The sequence below is a fragment of the Dromiciops gliroides genome, chromosome 1 (genome assembly GCF_019393635.1).
Source record: "Dromiciops gliroides isolate mDroGli1 chromosome 1, mDroGli1.pri, whole genome shotgun sequence".
Classification (NCBI taxonomy): domain Eukaryota; kingdom Metazoa; phylum Chordata; class Mammalia; order Microbiotheria; family Microbiotheriidae; genus Dromiciops; species Dromiciops gliroides.
The window spans coordinates 653,248,212-653,262,211 of record NC_057861.1 but is presented as its reverse complement, the minus strand read 5'-3'; positions in this window follow the sequence as shown (position 1 = coordinate 653,262,211).

The following is a 14,000-nucleotide window of genomic DNA, read 5'->3' as shown; positions in this document are numbered from 1 at the left end:
GAAGCATCTCCATTAAATGCAGAGATGAATCCCCTCCATAAGAAAGGAATTCTTGTTCCTTGTCCTAGCAGAGTAAAAGTGGTGTTCAATTTACAACTTATTGGTGAAGGGATCAATTTTTGTGTGTTTGGATCATACCTGTGATTTATCTATCTGTCTATCCATTCATTCATTCATTTTAAAATTTATTTATCTATTTATCGATTTATTGATTTACTGATTGTGGGCTAGTGAGGGTTAAGTGACTTGCCCAGGGTCACACATCTAGTAAGTGTCAAGTCTGAGGCTGGATGTGAACTCAGATCCTCCTGAATTTAGGACCTAGCTGCCCCCCATACCTGTGCTATAGGAGATGTGAGGAACTCCCAGTATGAAAAGTCCTTCTACCAATGGGGAGATGTAACTCCTCTACAATTTATAATCTCAGAGAGTTGTCTATTGCACCACGGGGCTAAGTGAGTTTTCTAGCTCACTGCAGATAGCATATATCAGAAGCAGTCCTTGAACTCAGGACTGCTCCCGAGCCACTGTGTCACACTGCCTTTCTGAAGAGAGAGCCAAAGGCATACACATGTTTTGGGCATAAATATTGCCATAAAAGTTAAGGCTCTCTCAGCAGCCATCTCTGTGCCTGATAAACAAGCAGATTCACTGCATCGGGATTTCTTTTCAATCAGGCTCTTTCTAACTACTTGCACATCAGAAGTACTTCCACAAAATTCAAATTCAATAGGGGTTCCATTTCCACTGAATCACGGAATGTCAGAGTTTGAAAGCCCCACAGAGATCATAGAATCATAGCTTAGAACTAGGAGGGATCTTGGCAGCTGTTAGCTCGACCCTCACATTTTACAAATGGGTAAACCAAGGCCCAGGGGGAATAAATAACCTGCCCAAGGCCACAAAGGTATTGAACATCAGAAGTAGAATGTATTTCTTCACTTTATAGGTGGGGAAATTGAGACTCAGAAGGGTTTATGGCATCATAGGATTTTGAATTGAAACTTCATGATCTTCTAGTATATAGCTTCTTACCTTGAGGGGGTATAAACTCATTTAAAAATATAAGTAGATATATTTATAGAGAATTGTCTCAACATAATTGGTTTCCTTTCTTATTCTATTTTATTTTATGCATTTAAAAACATTATTCTGGGAAGGGGTCCACAGGCTTCACCATGTTGCCAAAGGGGTCCATGACACAGAAAAGGTTAAGAAACCCAAATCTAGTTCAACTCTATTTTCCAGATGAAGAAAACAAGGCCTGGAGAGGTAAACTGATTGGACCAGGGTCACACTGGCAGTTAACAGAAGAGCCAACATTTGCAGACAGATCCAGGATGCAGAATTCACACCTAGATTTTCTGACTCCAAGTCATTAGTTCCCTTCTTCTCAGAGCCCCTCCTTTCCCCACAGAATTCTTTGGGGATGGGGGGGCGGTTCTTTTGTTTCACGATGGTAAATTTCCTACCCCAGAAATTTCCCTATGACTCGTCAGCACAGAACTGCCAAAGAGAAGCCCAGTCAGCGCAAGCTCACGACCATCCAAACCTTGTAAAACTTGTTAAAGCTTTTTGTGGTTTTCACTTCGAAGAACCCTAAACGGAACTGGATTCATTAGACCAGGAGTGAACCCTCCTTCTCAGACAAAACCCTAACTGGAGCCAGACTAACCCCCACAAAGTGACCCAGGTTCCACCAGAAACAAATCTTGATTCCCTCCCAGCCCAAGCCCAGGCTCAGTCCTCAAGGTTCACAACCACAAGCCAACCTTTTTGCTGAATCTGGCCCAAGTTTGGGGTTTTGAATGAAACCTGAACCCGTGTACATTTCTCCTGACTTCAGGTTTTGCTGTGAACTTTTCCTACTGAGATGGTTACAGTCTTCCCTCCTCCCTCCCCTCTCAACTCCACTACCCCAATCCTCCCACACCCAACTCAAAACCCTCATCATGGTCAAACTTTCCATTTAAAAGAGGATTTTAAAGCCCAGCAGCTCCTGTCTTATCCTGGTACTAAAACCATACCTGACAACTAGCTAAATCACTTCCTAATGAAAACTTGCCACATTCTTCTGTCCTTTGAAACATCAATGGCTATGTCATTTCCTCTAGATGAGGCATCCCTTCATGAGAGGCAACTGGTGGTACAGTGGATAGAGTGCTAGGCCTGGAGTCAGGAAGACCTGAGTTCAAATCCAGCTTTATACATTTATTGGCTGTGTGATCCTAGGCAAGACATTTGACCTTAGATTCTCCAATTGTAAAATGGGGTTAATAACATCTACTTTGCAGGATTGTTGTGAGGATCCAAAAAAAATAACATTTGTCAAAAGCAGTTGTGATGGATGACATGGCTTCAGTTACTGACCTCCCTGGCTTCCTTTAAGTCCCAACTAAAACTTTTACTTTTAACCCCTCTTAATCCCAGTGCTTTCTTTCTATTTATTAATTAATTGTTTGTTATGATTCAGTTGTTTTCATACGTATCCGACTCTGTAACAAACTTTTTTTTGGATTTTCTTGGCAAGGATACTGGAGCGGTCCACCATTTCCTTAACCAGCTCATTTTATAGAAGAGGAAACTGAGGCAAACAGGATTCAGTGACTTGGCCAGGGTCATACAGCTAGTAAGTGTATGAAACTGAATTTGAATTCAGGTCTTCCCCACTCCAGGCCTGGCACTTAATCCAGTGCTCCACCTAGCTGTACATAACTTGCTTTGTTTGAATGTTGTCTCCTTCCATTAGATTAAAATCCCCTTGAAGGGGGGGGGGGGAGGCGAGGCAGAGGAGCACAGTGTAGGAGCTTCGTAAATTATTAATAAATTAATAAATATTGATCAATTGAAGCCAGGACTTCAACTTTGGCCAGCCTAAGACCAGTGTTCTTGCTCCTAGGCCTCCTCTACCCTCTTGGTAAATTGTGGTGAGAAAAACTCTTTGGATGCCTTAGAGCACCTTAAAGGAGATGCAGAGCAGTGTTAAGAAGACTTATTGACTTTGGAGTTACAGGATCTGGGACCCAAGCCCCCTTTTACTTGCTTATTATCTGTATGTTCTTGGATGAGTTCTTCACCTTGTCTGGGCTCTGGTTTTCTCATCTCTAAAATGGGGAGGGAAGAGCCTAGACTAGCCGATTCCTAGGGACCCTCCCAGCCCTCCGTCCTGTCTTGTGGAAGAGGCAATGAGACCTCTTCAAGGTCTTGGTCAGGAGCCTTGAGGCTGAGGTGGGGGGAGCTCAGGGCCGGCTTGAGGACCTTGGCCAGGCCCAGCTGTGTTTTAAGAAAAGACAAGGACGTGACACCTGCATGCCTGAAGAGATTGCAAAGTCCTGCTGTGGAAGACAAAGTGTACATGAAACAGAAAAATATCCAAGGGCAACTAGCCTTTAACAAGAAACAAAAGACAAACAAAAAACGAAGGGACAAGCCAGCAGCTGGATTTTTTCCATCTGTTTTCATAAAGAGTATTTTAACACTAACCTTGAAACACTGCCAAAACCACAGTGGCTGGAGCCAATCTGTTATTCAATCAATGAACATGCATTAATTAAGCACTTACTATGTGCCCTGTGGTACTGCGTGAGGCACTGGGGATACAAAACCAAAATAAAACAATGCCTGCCCTCAGGGAGCTTATTGGAACATGCATGTAAATAATTATACATAGAATACATATGAGGTAATATTTATAGAGAAGATCTAGAAACTCGGGGGTTCAGAAAGGCTCGTATAGAAAGGGGTGATTGAGCTGAGGTTTGAAGGAAATTAGAGATTCTATGAGGAGGAAAAGGTACATAGGGAATATTTTCCAGGTATGGTAAACAGGCTGTGCAAAGGTACAGAGGTGAGTAATGTATTGTTGTATATGAGGAAGAGCAAGAAGGCCAGATTGGCTGGAGCAGAGAATCCAGGGAGGAAATTAATATATACTAAAGTCCAACAAGCAGCCTGGTATCAGGCTGTGAAGGGTTGTGCCAAACAGCAGTCAGACTTTTCGTCTGTGGTCCCAGGGTCAGCATAGCTAAGTTCTGATAGGCTCACATCTATAGGCTTGTTTCCAGGTTGGCCAAAAGGTAATGACTTTCTTCATCCACAATAGCTATTGAAGACCTTCTGCAAAGTTGCAGGAGCAACTATGATCTATGACAAGGAGGAGTTAACCACAGCATATTGTTACAAATCTTTGGCAAAATACCTTATCCTCTCCTCTCCCTCCTTTTTCCCTCCCTCCCTCCCTCCTGCCCTGCCCTCTCCACTTCATTTCTTTCTTCTCTCTCCTACCCTCCTGTCTCCATTTCTTCTCTCTTGCCTCTTCTCAATTCAGTTTAATTCAATATCCGTTTAGCATCTAGTCCTATGCCAGACACTATGCCAGGTACAGGGAATCAAAGGCAACAACAAAATCATGTCTGCCCTTAAAGAGCATGGGAATATACACTATCTATACATACATACACACATACATGCACACATACACATTCATACATATATACACACATGCATATACACACACATATATATACACACACATATACACACCATAGAGAAATAAAAGCAAAAACAACTGGAGGAAGGGGGGAAGATACATTCACAGGGAAGGACAGAGAAGGCTTCGTGGAGGAGGTGCATCCTCCTGAGCTGATAAGGATTAGATAAGAAAGATAAGCTTGGAAAGGTGTATGTTTATTCCAGACATAGGAGAGGATTGTGCTAAAAATGAACAGATGCAAGAAGTGTAAGGTTAAGTTCAGGAAGTAGCTGGAGGACCGGTTTGACTCATACAGAGTGCTGGAAAGGAAGAGATGTAAAATCACATCACAAAAGGAGCCAGAAGTCAAATTCTGGAGACAAGTTGCAAGTCGTAAGACATCTGATCCTTGAGTCACTTCCGTTATGACCCAGCTGAAGCGAAGAGGGACCAGAGGAGGGACCCAGTAAGAAGGCTCCCACTCCTGGGTCATTCTAGTTGGAGAAAGGGGTGATTTGGGAGGGATCTCAATCCCATCCCTTTCCCTGAAAGAGGATGGGGACTGAGGGGGAAGGAATGGGGAATCAGCCAGACTTCATTCTCTTCCACTCAAGAACCTGATAGTTACACAGAAATGATATGGAGTCACTTAGAGTTTGGGGGAAGAACATAACTTGTTCAGACCTGTGCCTTAGTAAGATGATTTTGGCAGCTGTGTAAAGTATGGATTGGAAAGGGAGAGACTGGAAACCAGAGAATCATAAGGTCCTTACAACAATCTAAGCAATAGAAGATGGTGCCTGTATGAGTAGGAAGAAGGGAATGGATTTCAGAGATGTTCTGATGTTGGAATCAACAAGACTTGGCAACTGAGTGAAGAACAAGTGTGACTCAATGGTGACTGTGCTAGCCTCTCCCCCTACCAAACACAGTGGTCCCCTAAATTCCAAAGATAGCAGTCAGGGGGCAATGATCCTTTATGCAAAGCACAAACAGCTCACCTGGAGATGCAGGTGTGGGAGTGAATTGCTGAATACAGGAAAACATGTGCCTACTGAAGGGGAGGATGGTTCACTACTCCCTATGGAGCACCAATGAACTCTGCTTGGCAAGAAGGACACTCAGAACCAAACGTTTGGTGGAAAGGGGGACCTGGGACATGAAAGTGCCAAAAGAAAAAGGAGGTGGAGATCTAAGGTCTCTCTAGAAGAAGCCATATCCCAGCAGGGCTTGGGAATGAAGCCATTAGCAGGTGGTAGCAGCCATTCAAAAAATAAAATAAAATCAGGCCAACATAGCCAAATCAACCCAAATAAATACCCACCTGAGGGACAGCTGTGCTTGCCAAGGAGTGACCAAACATTATAAGCAAAATTAGCCAATTAGTGGGCTCTCCTGTCCGGTAGCTGGATTCGCTGCGCTGGCTGCTACAGAGACAGCACAGCAGCTGAGTTGCAAACCTGCACCCTGCTGTCCTCAGGCAGGCGCTCCACCAGGTGAGCTAACAGAAGGGAGGTGGGAGGGGGGAGGGAGGAAGGAGTGGGGGGGGGGGTCGACCAGATGGCTGAGCTGGTAGGAGCTGTGCTAAGCTTTTTCTTGGCTAGAAGTGACTCTTAAAAGCCTGCCTGGGCACCATAACCTTCTGGAAGAAATTCAAGCCTTTCCATGTACACGAATGCTGTACAGCATGAATTGGTTTGAAGCAATAGGTTTGGTTTTGTTTTGTTTTGTTTTTTGTTTTCACAAATGCCATTCTGGTTGCTACTATAGTTCAGTCCCATCTGACTCTCTGTGACCCCATTTTTGGGGACTGGTTTGCCATTTCCTTCTTCAGCTCATTTTACAGATGAGGAAACTGAGGCAAACAGGGTGAAGTGACTTGCCTAGGGTCACACAGCTAGTAAGTGTCTGAGGCTAGATTGAACTCATAGATAAGCTCTAGGCGTGGCACTCTATCCACTGTGCCACCTAGCTGACACTAAAATGCCATATATGGTTTCAAAAGGTATGTGTGTGTGTGTGTGTGTGTGTGTGTGTGTGTGTGTTTGCATGTGTGTGTGTTTAAGAAAGTGCAACACTGAAAAATACTTGGGCTTACTATAGCCGCTTCATCTTTTGAGAAATTGAAAGTTCTGAGTTCTTGACCATGTCCTCTGAAGGTCTTTTCCATATCCTCTTTTATTCATGGAGAAGTATAAACATCTGGAAGAATGGCCATTATTATCCCCATTTTACTAATGGGGAGACTACAAGGAAAAGAATCGAGTTTTTTGTTATTATTGTTTAGTCATTTCAGACTCTTTAGGAACCCATTTGGGATTTTCTTGGTAAAGATACTAGAGAAGTTTGTCATTTCCTTTTCCAGCTCATTTTACAGATGAGGAAACTGAGGCAAATAGGGTTAAATGATTTGCCCAAAATTACACAGCTAGGAAGTGTCTGAGGCCAGATTTGAACTCAAGAAGATGAGTCTTCCTGATTCCAGGCCCCACACTCTATCCACTGTGGCACTTAGCTACCCTATTAAAGAATTAAGTAATTTGCACTTAATTATCCAAAAAGCTGAGAGGGGTGGGGCTGGTTCAAGGTGGGCAGTTTCTTGTACAAGAGTGCCTAGAGCATCTGAGTAGGTGCTCTGATCATTATCAAACAATTTTCTGAGTATGCCATGACAAGACAAAAGTCAAGTCATCTAATATTGTTTGTTCTTACATCTGCAGGTCTAGCAGTTCCATGTCTTTTTGTTTTTGTTTTTGTTTTGTGAGGCATTTGGGGTTAAGTGACTTGCCCAGGGTCACACAGCTAGTAAGTGTCAAGTGTCTGAGGCCAGATTTGAACTCAGGTCCTCCTGAATCCAGGACAAATGCTCTATCCACTGTGCCACCTAGCTGTCCCCTCCATGTCTTTTTTAAATGAAGCATTGAGGGCAAAGATCCTCTAATCATGCTGCTGCTGAGAAGGAAGTAGATTCACCCAATAGACACTTAAAAATACATGTAGTCCGCTAAGCACAGTGGTCTTTTCTCCATCTTCATTCAACTTGACCTTGCTACAGCTTTCTGACACCTTCAGCCAGCCCCTTCTCAGGAGTGGTCTCTCCTCCCTTGGCTTCTGTGACACTGCTTAGTCTTGGCTTGCCCCCTCCCTGTCAAATCATCCCTCTGTCTCATTTGTTGGATTACCATGTATCTCATGCGCACTAAGTGTAAAGGTCCCTCCCAAGGCTCTTTCCAGGGACCTTCTTCTCTCTATGGTCTCTACTTCTCATGTCAATAGCTCTCACAGGTTTATTGATCATCTCTTTTCAAATGTAGCTCTATTTTCTCTTGACCCTCAGGACTACATTGCCAGCTGTTTGCTGGACATCTCCATCTCATCAGCACTTAAGTCTGACATGTTCAAAATAGATCTCATTGTATTTTCCCCCAAACTCATACATTCTTCAAACTTTCCCATGCTTATTGAGGGGACCCCTACACCTTCCCGTCATCCAGGTTGGAAACTTCTAAGACTCAGCCTTGACTCTTCCCTGTCCCTCATCCCCCATTTCTATTCAGTTGCCAAATCTTGATAGTTCTGTTGACATGATTTCCCTTGTGTCTGTCTTCTGCTCTCCATTCTCGTAGCCACCATCCCAGCTCAGGCTCTCATCCCTTCTCACTCAAACTATTTCAGTAGTCACCTCATTGGTTTTCCTGTTTCCAGTCTCGCCACTATCTGATTAATTTTCCTCTATTGTCAAATGGATATTCTTATAACAGTTCTGAGCATGGCACTCCCTTACTTAAACATCTTCATTAACTCCAAGATAAAATAGAAACTCCTCTGCCTGGCTTTTTTTTTTTTAGTGAGGCAATTGGGGTTAAGTGACTTGCCCAGGGTCACACAGCTAGTAAGTGTTAAGTGTCTGAGGTCGGATTTGAATTCAGGTACTCCTGAATCCAGGACCGGTGCTCTATCTACTTCGCCACCTAGCTGCCCCTTGCCTGGCTTTTTAATACCCTCTGCAATCTGGGTCCAACCTACTTCTCTAGATGTTTCATTTCACCTCCCAACAGGAAAACTTCCAGCATCTGCCTCCTTGCCTTTGCATAGGCTCTCCCTCATACCTGGAAGGAGTTCCATCCTTATCCTTTGCCTCTTAGAATCTCTATCTTCCTTCAAGGCCTGGCTCAGGTGCCACCTCTTATAGGATGCCTTCCCCTGAGTCTGCCAGTCAAGAAAACTGAGTTCAAATCTCACCTCAGACACTTCCTAGATGTGTGCCCTTGGGCAAGTCACTTAACCCGATTGCCTTAAACATCTGAGGCTATCTCCTGTCATCCTGAAAGAGATAGAGATGGAGATGGAGAGAAAGAGGTGGAGATGGAGAGAAAGAGAGCGACAGACAGACAGAGAGAAACGGACAGAGACAGAGACAGAGAGAGACCTTGCAACTGGGCCCAGATAGCTCTGGAGGAGAGAATGAGGCTGGTGACCTTGCACAGCCCTCCCTCACTTAAATCCAATTCACTGAAAGTCATGACATCACCTCCCGATATCATGGTCCTCTTCGAGAACAAAGGACAAACAACAACAACAATTTGTTACTTCTCTCTTCCTCCTACATTACTTAGTATTTATTTATTTGTATAAGTGTCATATCTTCCTTAGAATCTAGGCTCCTTATGGACATGTCTGTTGTGTTTGTTTGCTTCTCCATCACCTATTAAAGTGCCTTGCACATAATTGGCGCTTAATAAATGCTTGTTGAATAAAATTAAATTGCCTTCTTGAATCAATGCCATCTCTTAGCAATGTCGTGATGGGGAGCAAACAAACTCATTCATTTTGGTCTCAAGAGAAGGAATTAAGAGAAACTGAGGGATGTTGGAAGCCAAAATATCTGGAAGACCTTAATAATTAGAGCTATCACAATGTAGTACAAGTTACCTTAAGAGGCAGTGGGGGGGGGGGACAACTAGGTGGCATAGTGGATAGAGCACTGGCCCTGGATTCAGGAGGATCTGAGTTCAAATCCAGTCTCAGACCCTTGACACTTACTAGCTGTGTGACCCTGGGCAAGTCACTTAACCCCAATTGCCTCACACACACAAAAAAGAGGTAGTTGGGGACTCTTCCGACAGACACTGGGAATCATTGAGTAGAAGGTGGATGGGCACACATTGGGGGTCCTTTGATTCTTTAAAATATTGTCTAGAGAATAAAGGTCATGAAATCTCTAATAAAATGAAGAATAGAAAGAACAAGAGCAATGATTTGTCTGCATATAGTAGATTTCTAAAATGTTATTCAATTTAAAAGCATTTTCATATGTATCATCTCTAGTGGGTCACTTTCTCCTTCAGACCTTGCCAAGCACTTTGTTCTGTGCTTCTGAAATATTAAATATCACAGTTATCCAGTTGTTTTATCATCCTGCTAGACTTAATCTCCATGATGGCAGGGACCATATCCACTAAATTTGATATTTCTCCCAGGACCTAGAACAGGGCTCTATACACACTAGGTACTTAATAAATGTTAATAGATGAAAAAAAAGTTGATTGGGTTAGTTGGGTCCCTGTAGTCCCTCTTCCTGCAGATCAGGAATACCTCAAGGATATTATCACAATGTCAGGAGAAATTGAGAAAGGCAGCTAGAACATTGGATGGAACAAATGCAAATTCATGGCAAGACCATGACCAAGAGAAGCCCAGGATGGGCAAGCATGGGTTGGTTGCAATCTTTATCTTCAGAAAAAATTCCAAGTTAAGGAGATCACAGTTCTGTTACAGTATCTGCATGTCTGACTGAGACAGCAAATGTGAACTATTTGGTTAAAAGAGCCCAACAGCCTGTGGGCCACACTGTATGACTTCCACTAGGTGCCATGCTAACCATCTTAGATCAGGCAGCTTCCTTGAATCTTTAACAATTACAATTACTTCCTGATCCAAGATGGAAAGCCCATGATTGATTTATGCTTATAAACAAACCATACACTGAATTCAAGCTTTCCCTGACCTTTCCCTCATTTACTCCTTTCATCTATCCCCTTGTATCAGTCTTATTTGGGCATATGTTATAACTCCCCCCCCCACCCTTTTAAACTATAAGCTTCTTGAGGGCAATTTTTCATCCGTGTATCCTAAATGCCTAGGAGAACACCTTGGACTTGATCCATACTTATCAAATAGAGTTAAATTAATAAATCATTTCTGGTCCACTTGAAGGTTTATAAAGCATTTTCTTCATGACAAGCCCATGAAGTAGGATGAGTACTGGGGCCTTGATTTTATCAATGAGAAAAATGAGGTTCAGAATAGTTAAGGATCCTGCCCAGGATTATGAGGTTAGAAAGCACCAGAGCTACAGTTAGAATCTAGACCTTCTTACTCCAAGACCAGAACTCAGAGCCATTAATAGCCATTTCTACACTTGAGACAAGGTATGTAGACTGTATGGTGGAGGAAGGAAGCCCCCAGAATATCAAGAGTTGGCTAAAGGAGAAACCCACCTGTAATGTGGTCAACAGGATCTTTCTATTTTAACTAATTATTCTTGCTATATGTTCTAAACTCAGTTGTTCCTGCACTGTTGAAGGACTGTGTTACCAATTGCAGTATTGTGGGACAAAGACCTCGTCGCTCTAACCTAGCTATGACTAAGCCAGTGTTTTTAGCACGATGGCAGCGAATTTTCTTTACATTTCTGAAAATGGAAAACAAAGAACCCTGGTCTTGGATCAGATCTTACTGTACAAAGTTGTTAGAAGTCAAGTGCTTTGTGTACAGTCAAGTGTTATACAAGTAAATTATCATTATAACAACAATCACAATCGTTGTGATTATTGTTATCAAAGTCATCATCACCGGGCACTATAGTTAGATAGGCCCTGTGTTTATCTCCTTTTGAGACATAGCTCCACTTACAAGCCTGGCTCTTTGCTGATTCCATATGCCATCCTAGCCTTGTTACCAATGTAGCAGTGATTTGGCCATGAATGGCTTCAGAAATGACACTGATCATGTTCATAAGCAATTGCTTTTCAGCCAGATCTATCAGTTGCTCAAGGCAGCCCTTTTCAAGCATGGCGCCAGCCCCTCAGACCGCTGACAAGAGTTTTCCTCTGTTGCCGAGGACAAACACTATGGTTGTCCTTTTCTAAGCATGTAATTTATCTCCTGCTGAGAGCAAGCTACCCATGACCCCATAGATTCAGCCACCTGTCTTTTCTATTGCAGCAACTGATATTAATAGACCACTGCAGACACTGGAGAATGACAAAAAGTTTCAATTGGTTGAAATGCAGCATCATGTATTGAACTGGAATAAAATCAAGATGAGTTGATGATGCCCACTGTCCCCAGGGACCATGACATTCCTTATATTCCTACCCAGGAGACTAGATTGGATCTCAGGACTGAAAGGGGGTCCTTGAGATACCATCAACCATTTTCTTGTACTGCCACTCAGACACCATCCCAAGTGACAAGCTAAAAAGTTTCAGCCAGAGAAGATTCCAAGACCTCTCCTAGTAACCCATTCCAGAATTTAAAAACATTTATTATTCCTATCCTGCTGGCTTTGGAGCCTCAATGGTTCCATTCCCTCACAAGCCTAAAATATGTTTCTAGGAGGCAGCAGAAGGTGAGAAATAGGAGGTAGTTACCCTCAGGCAATTGCTAGGGCCATCCTCAATGCTTAAAGTTGTAACCCACAGCTGGAAGCCTGCTACAGGTATACTCACCCTTGTTTACTGTATTTTTCATTATAAAGATGGTGCAGCTGTTAGAAATCTTTCTAGCAGTTCTATTATCGACTTCACTATTCCTATTCTTCAGGACAATTGGCAAGCAGAACTCTGCCCGTCGGCCGACCCAGTCCTTGTCTGCTCATGTGACTATCTGGTTGTGCTAGGATGACAAATGAAATTACTGTAGGCCTGGGAGACACAGTCCCTGGAAACCATCAACATGTTGACAGCTCCTTCCATTCTGCATGTAACGAGCCCTCCCAGTCAACTAATCATCAGTAAGGGTCTCCCACACAGAATGCGGAGTTTCTTAATCTTGTTTTGAAAAATGGATTGTGTGCCATCAGCCCCTGGATTATTCCTAATCGAGGAATTTCAAACTTGCCATCAGGCACAAGAGTCAATTCAGAAAAAAAATTAAAAAGGAGGTTGGGGGAGGGAAAGGATGAAGAAAAGCATAAAGGAAAGGCACGCTTCAAAAGTAAGATGCTTCACCAGAGCTTCCGCCAACACCAAATGCATAATTTTGAAAGGGTATTTACGATCTTCTTGTACAACACTACTAAAATTGAGGTTGGGTTTAGGCGACATGAATCAACAGGTATCAATCAAGTTTTTAGTCCAGCAACCAGCATGTGTCAGGCCCAGTCCTACAGGGTGGGAGCTCAGAATACAAGGACAAAAAAAGAAGCAGTTCTTGTCCTCAGGGGACTTCCATCCTATCAGCAGAGGTAGCATGGACACAGATCAGTAGGTGACGTTTATACATACACAATCAATGAATAAATAAAAGCTCCTTTAAGGGGGAGGCACTAGCTGGTAACTAACAAGTAAGGAACTCATGTAGATGGCAACACGAGCTAATCTTTGAAGGATTCTAGGGAATTTAAGAGGCAGAGGTAAGTGGGAATCATAAGAAACAAAGGAAAAATAAATAAAGGATGAAGACTGTCTTGTTAGTTGAATCAGTGATAAGCTTGTGGCTTAATATTTCCTGGTAATGAATAGGGGTATTTTTAGTGTAGATAAGTAGGGAGATCTCTGGGATTAAATCCCATTCTCCATGCAACTTGCAGTGGGTTATGTTCCCCAAATGACAAGTATTCTAGGTCCTCTGTTGGGTTTGTACTCCTATATAGTCAACCAACTGAAACAATTGTCTTACTTATTTATTGAAATGACATAGCCTAAACAGTAGAAACAAAATATTCCCCCCATAAACCTGGGGGACACAGATACTCACAAAGTCAATGGGAAGAGGGAGTATATACATAAAGTACTCTAGTAGAGGCACATAAGGGATACACCTGACCATGACTCCCTCACTACAGAGTTCTGGTGTCTTTTCTCTTTTCATGGACCCTTATGCTATTGCCTTTGCACCCAGCTTCTCTGTTGAGCATGTCAATCATCTAGCTGCCCTAAGTGCCTCAACTCTATAGGGGGACTCTAAGTCAGCTTTTGCTAAGCAGTTTCCTGCTATGCCACTGATGATGTAAAGGGAGAGAAGAGAGAAATATTTCTTCATCTCCCTCCATACACACTTGGGAAGAGGCAAAAGGGAGAAAGGGGGAGGGGAAGGAAAAGAGAAAAGGAAAGAAAAAAAGGTGAACAGTGATTCTCTTTCAAGAGAAGCTTCTTCCATATTTGGCTTTTTTCCCTTGGCTATTAGCATCTAATCTATATTGTGAGTAGATAGTCTCTTTCCGAAGGGGTGAACTCAAGTCTCAAAGCCCATTGACAGAAGATTCTCTCCTCATTGTTGGAGCCCTGTGCCCTATAATCATGTT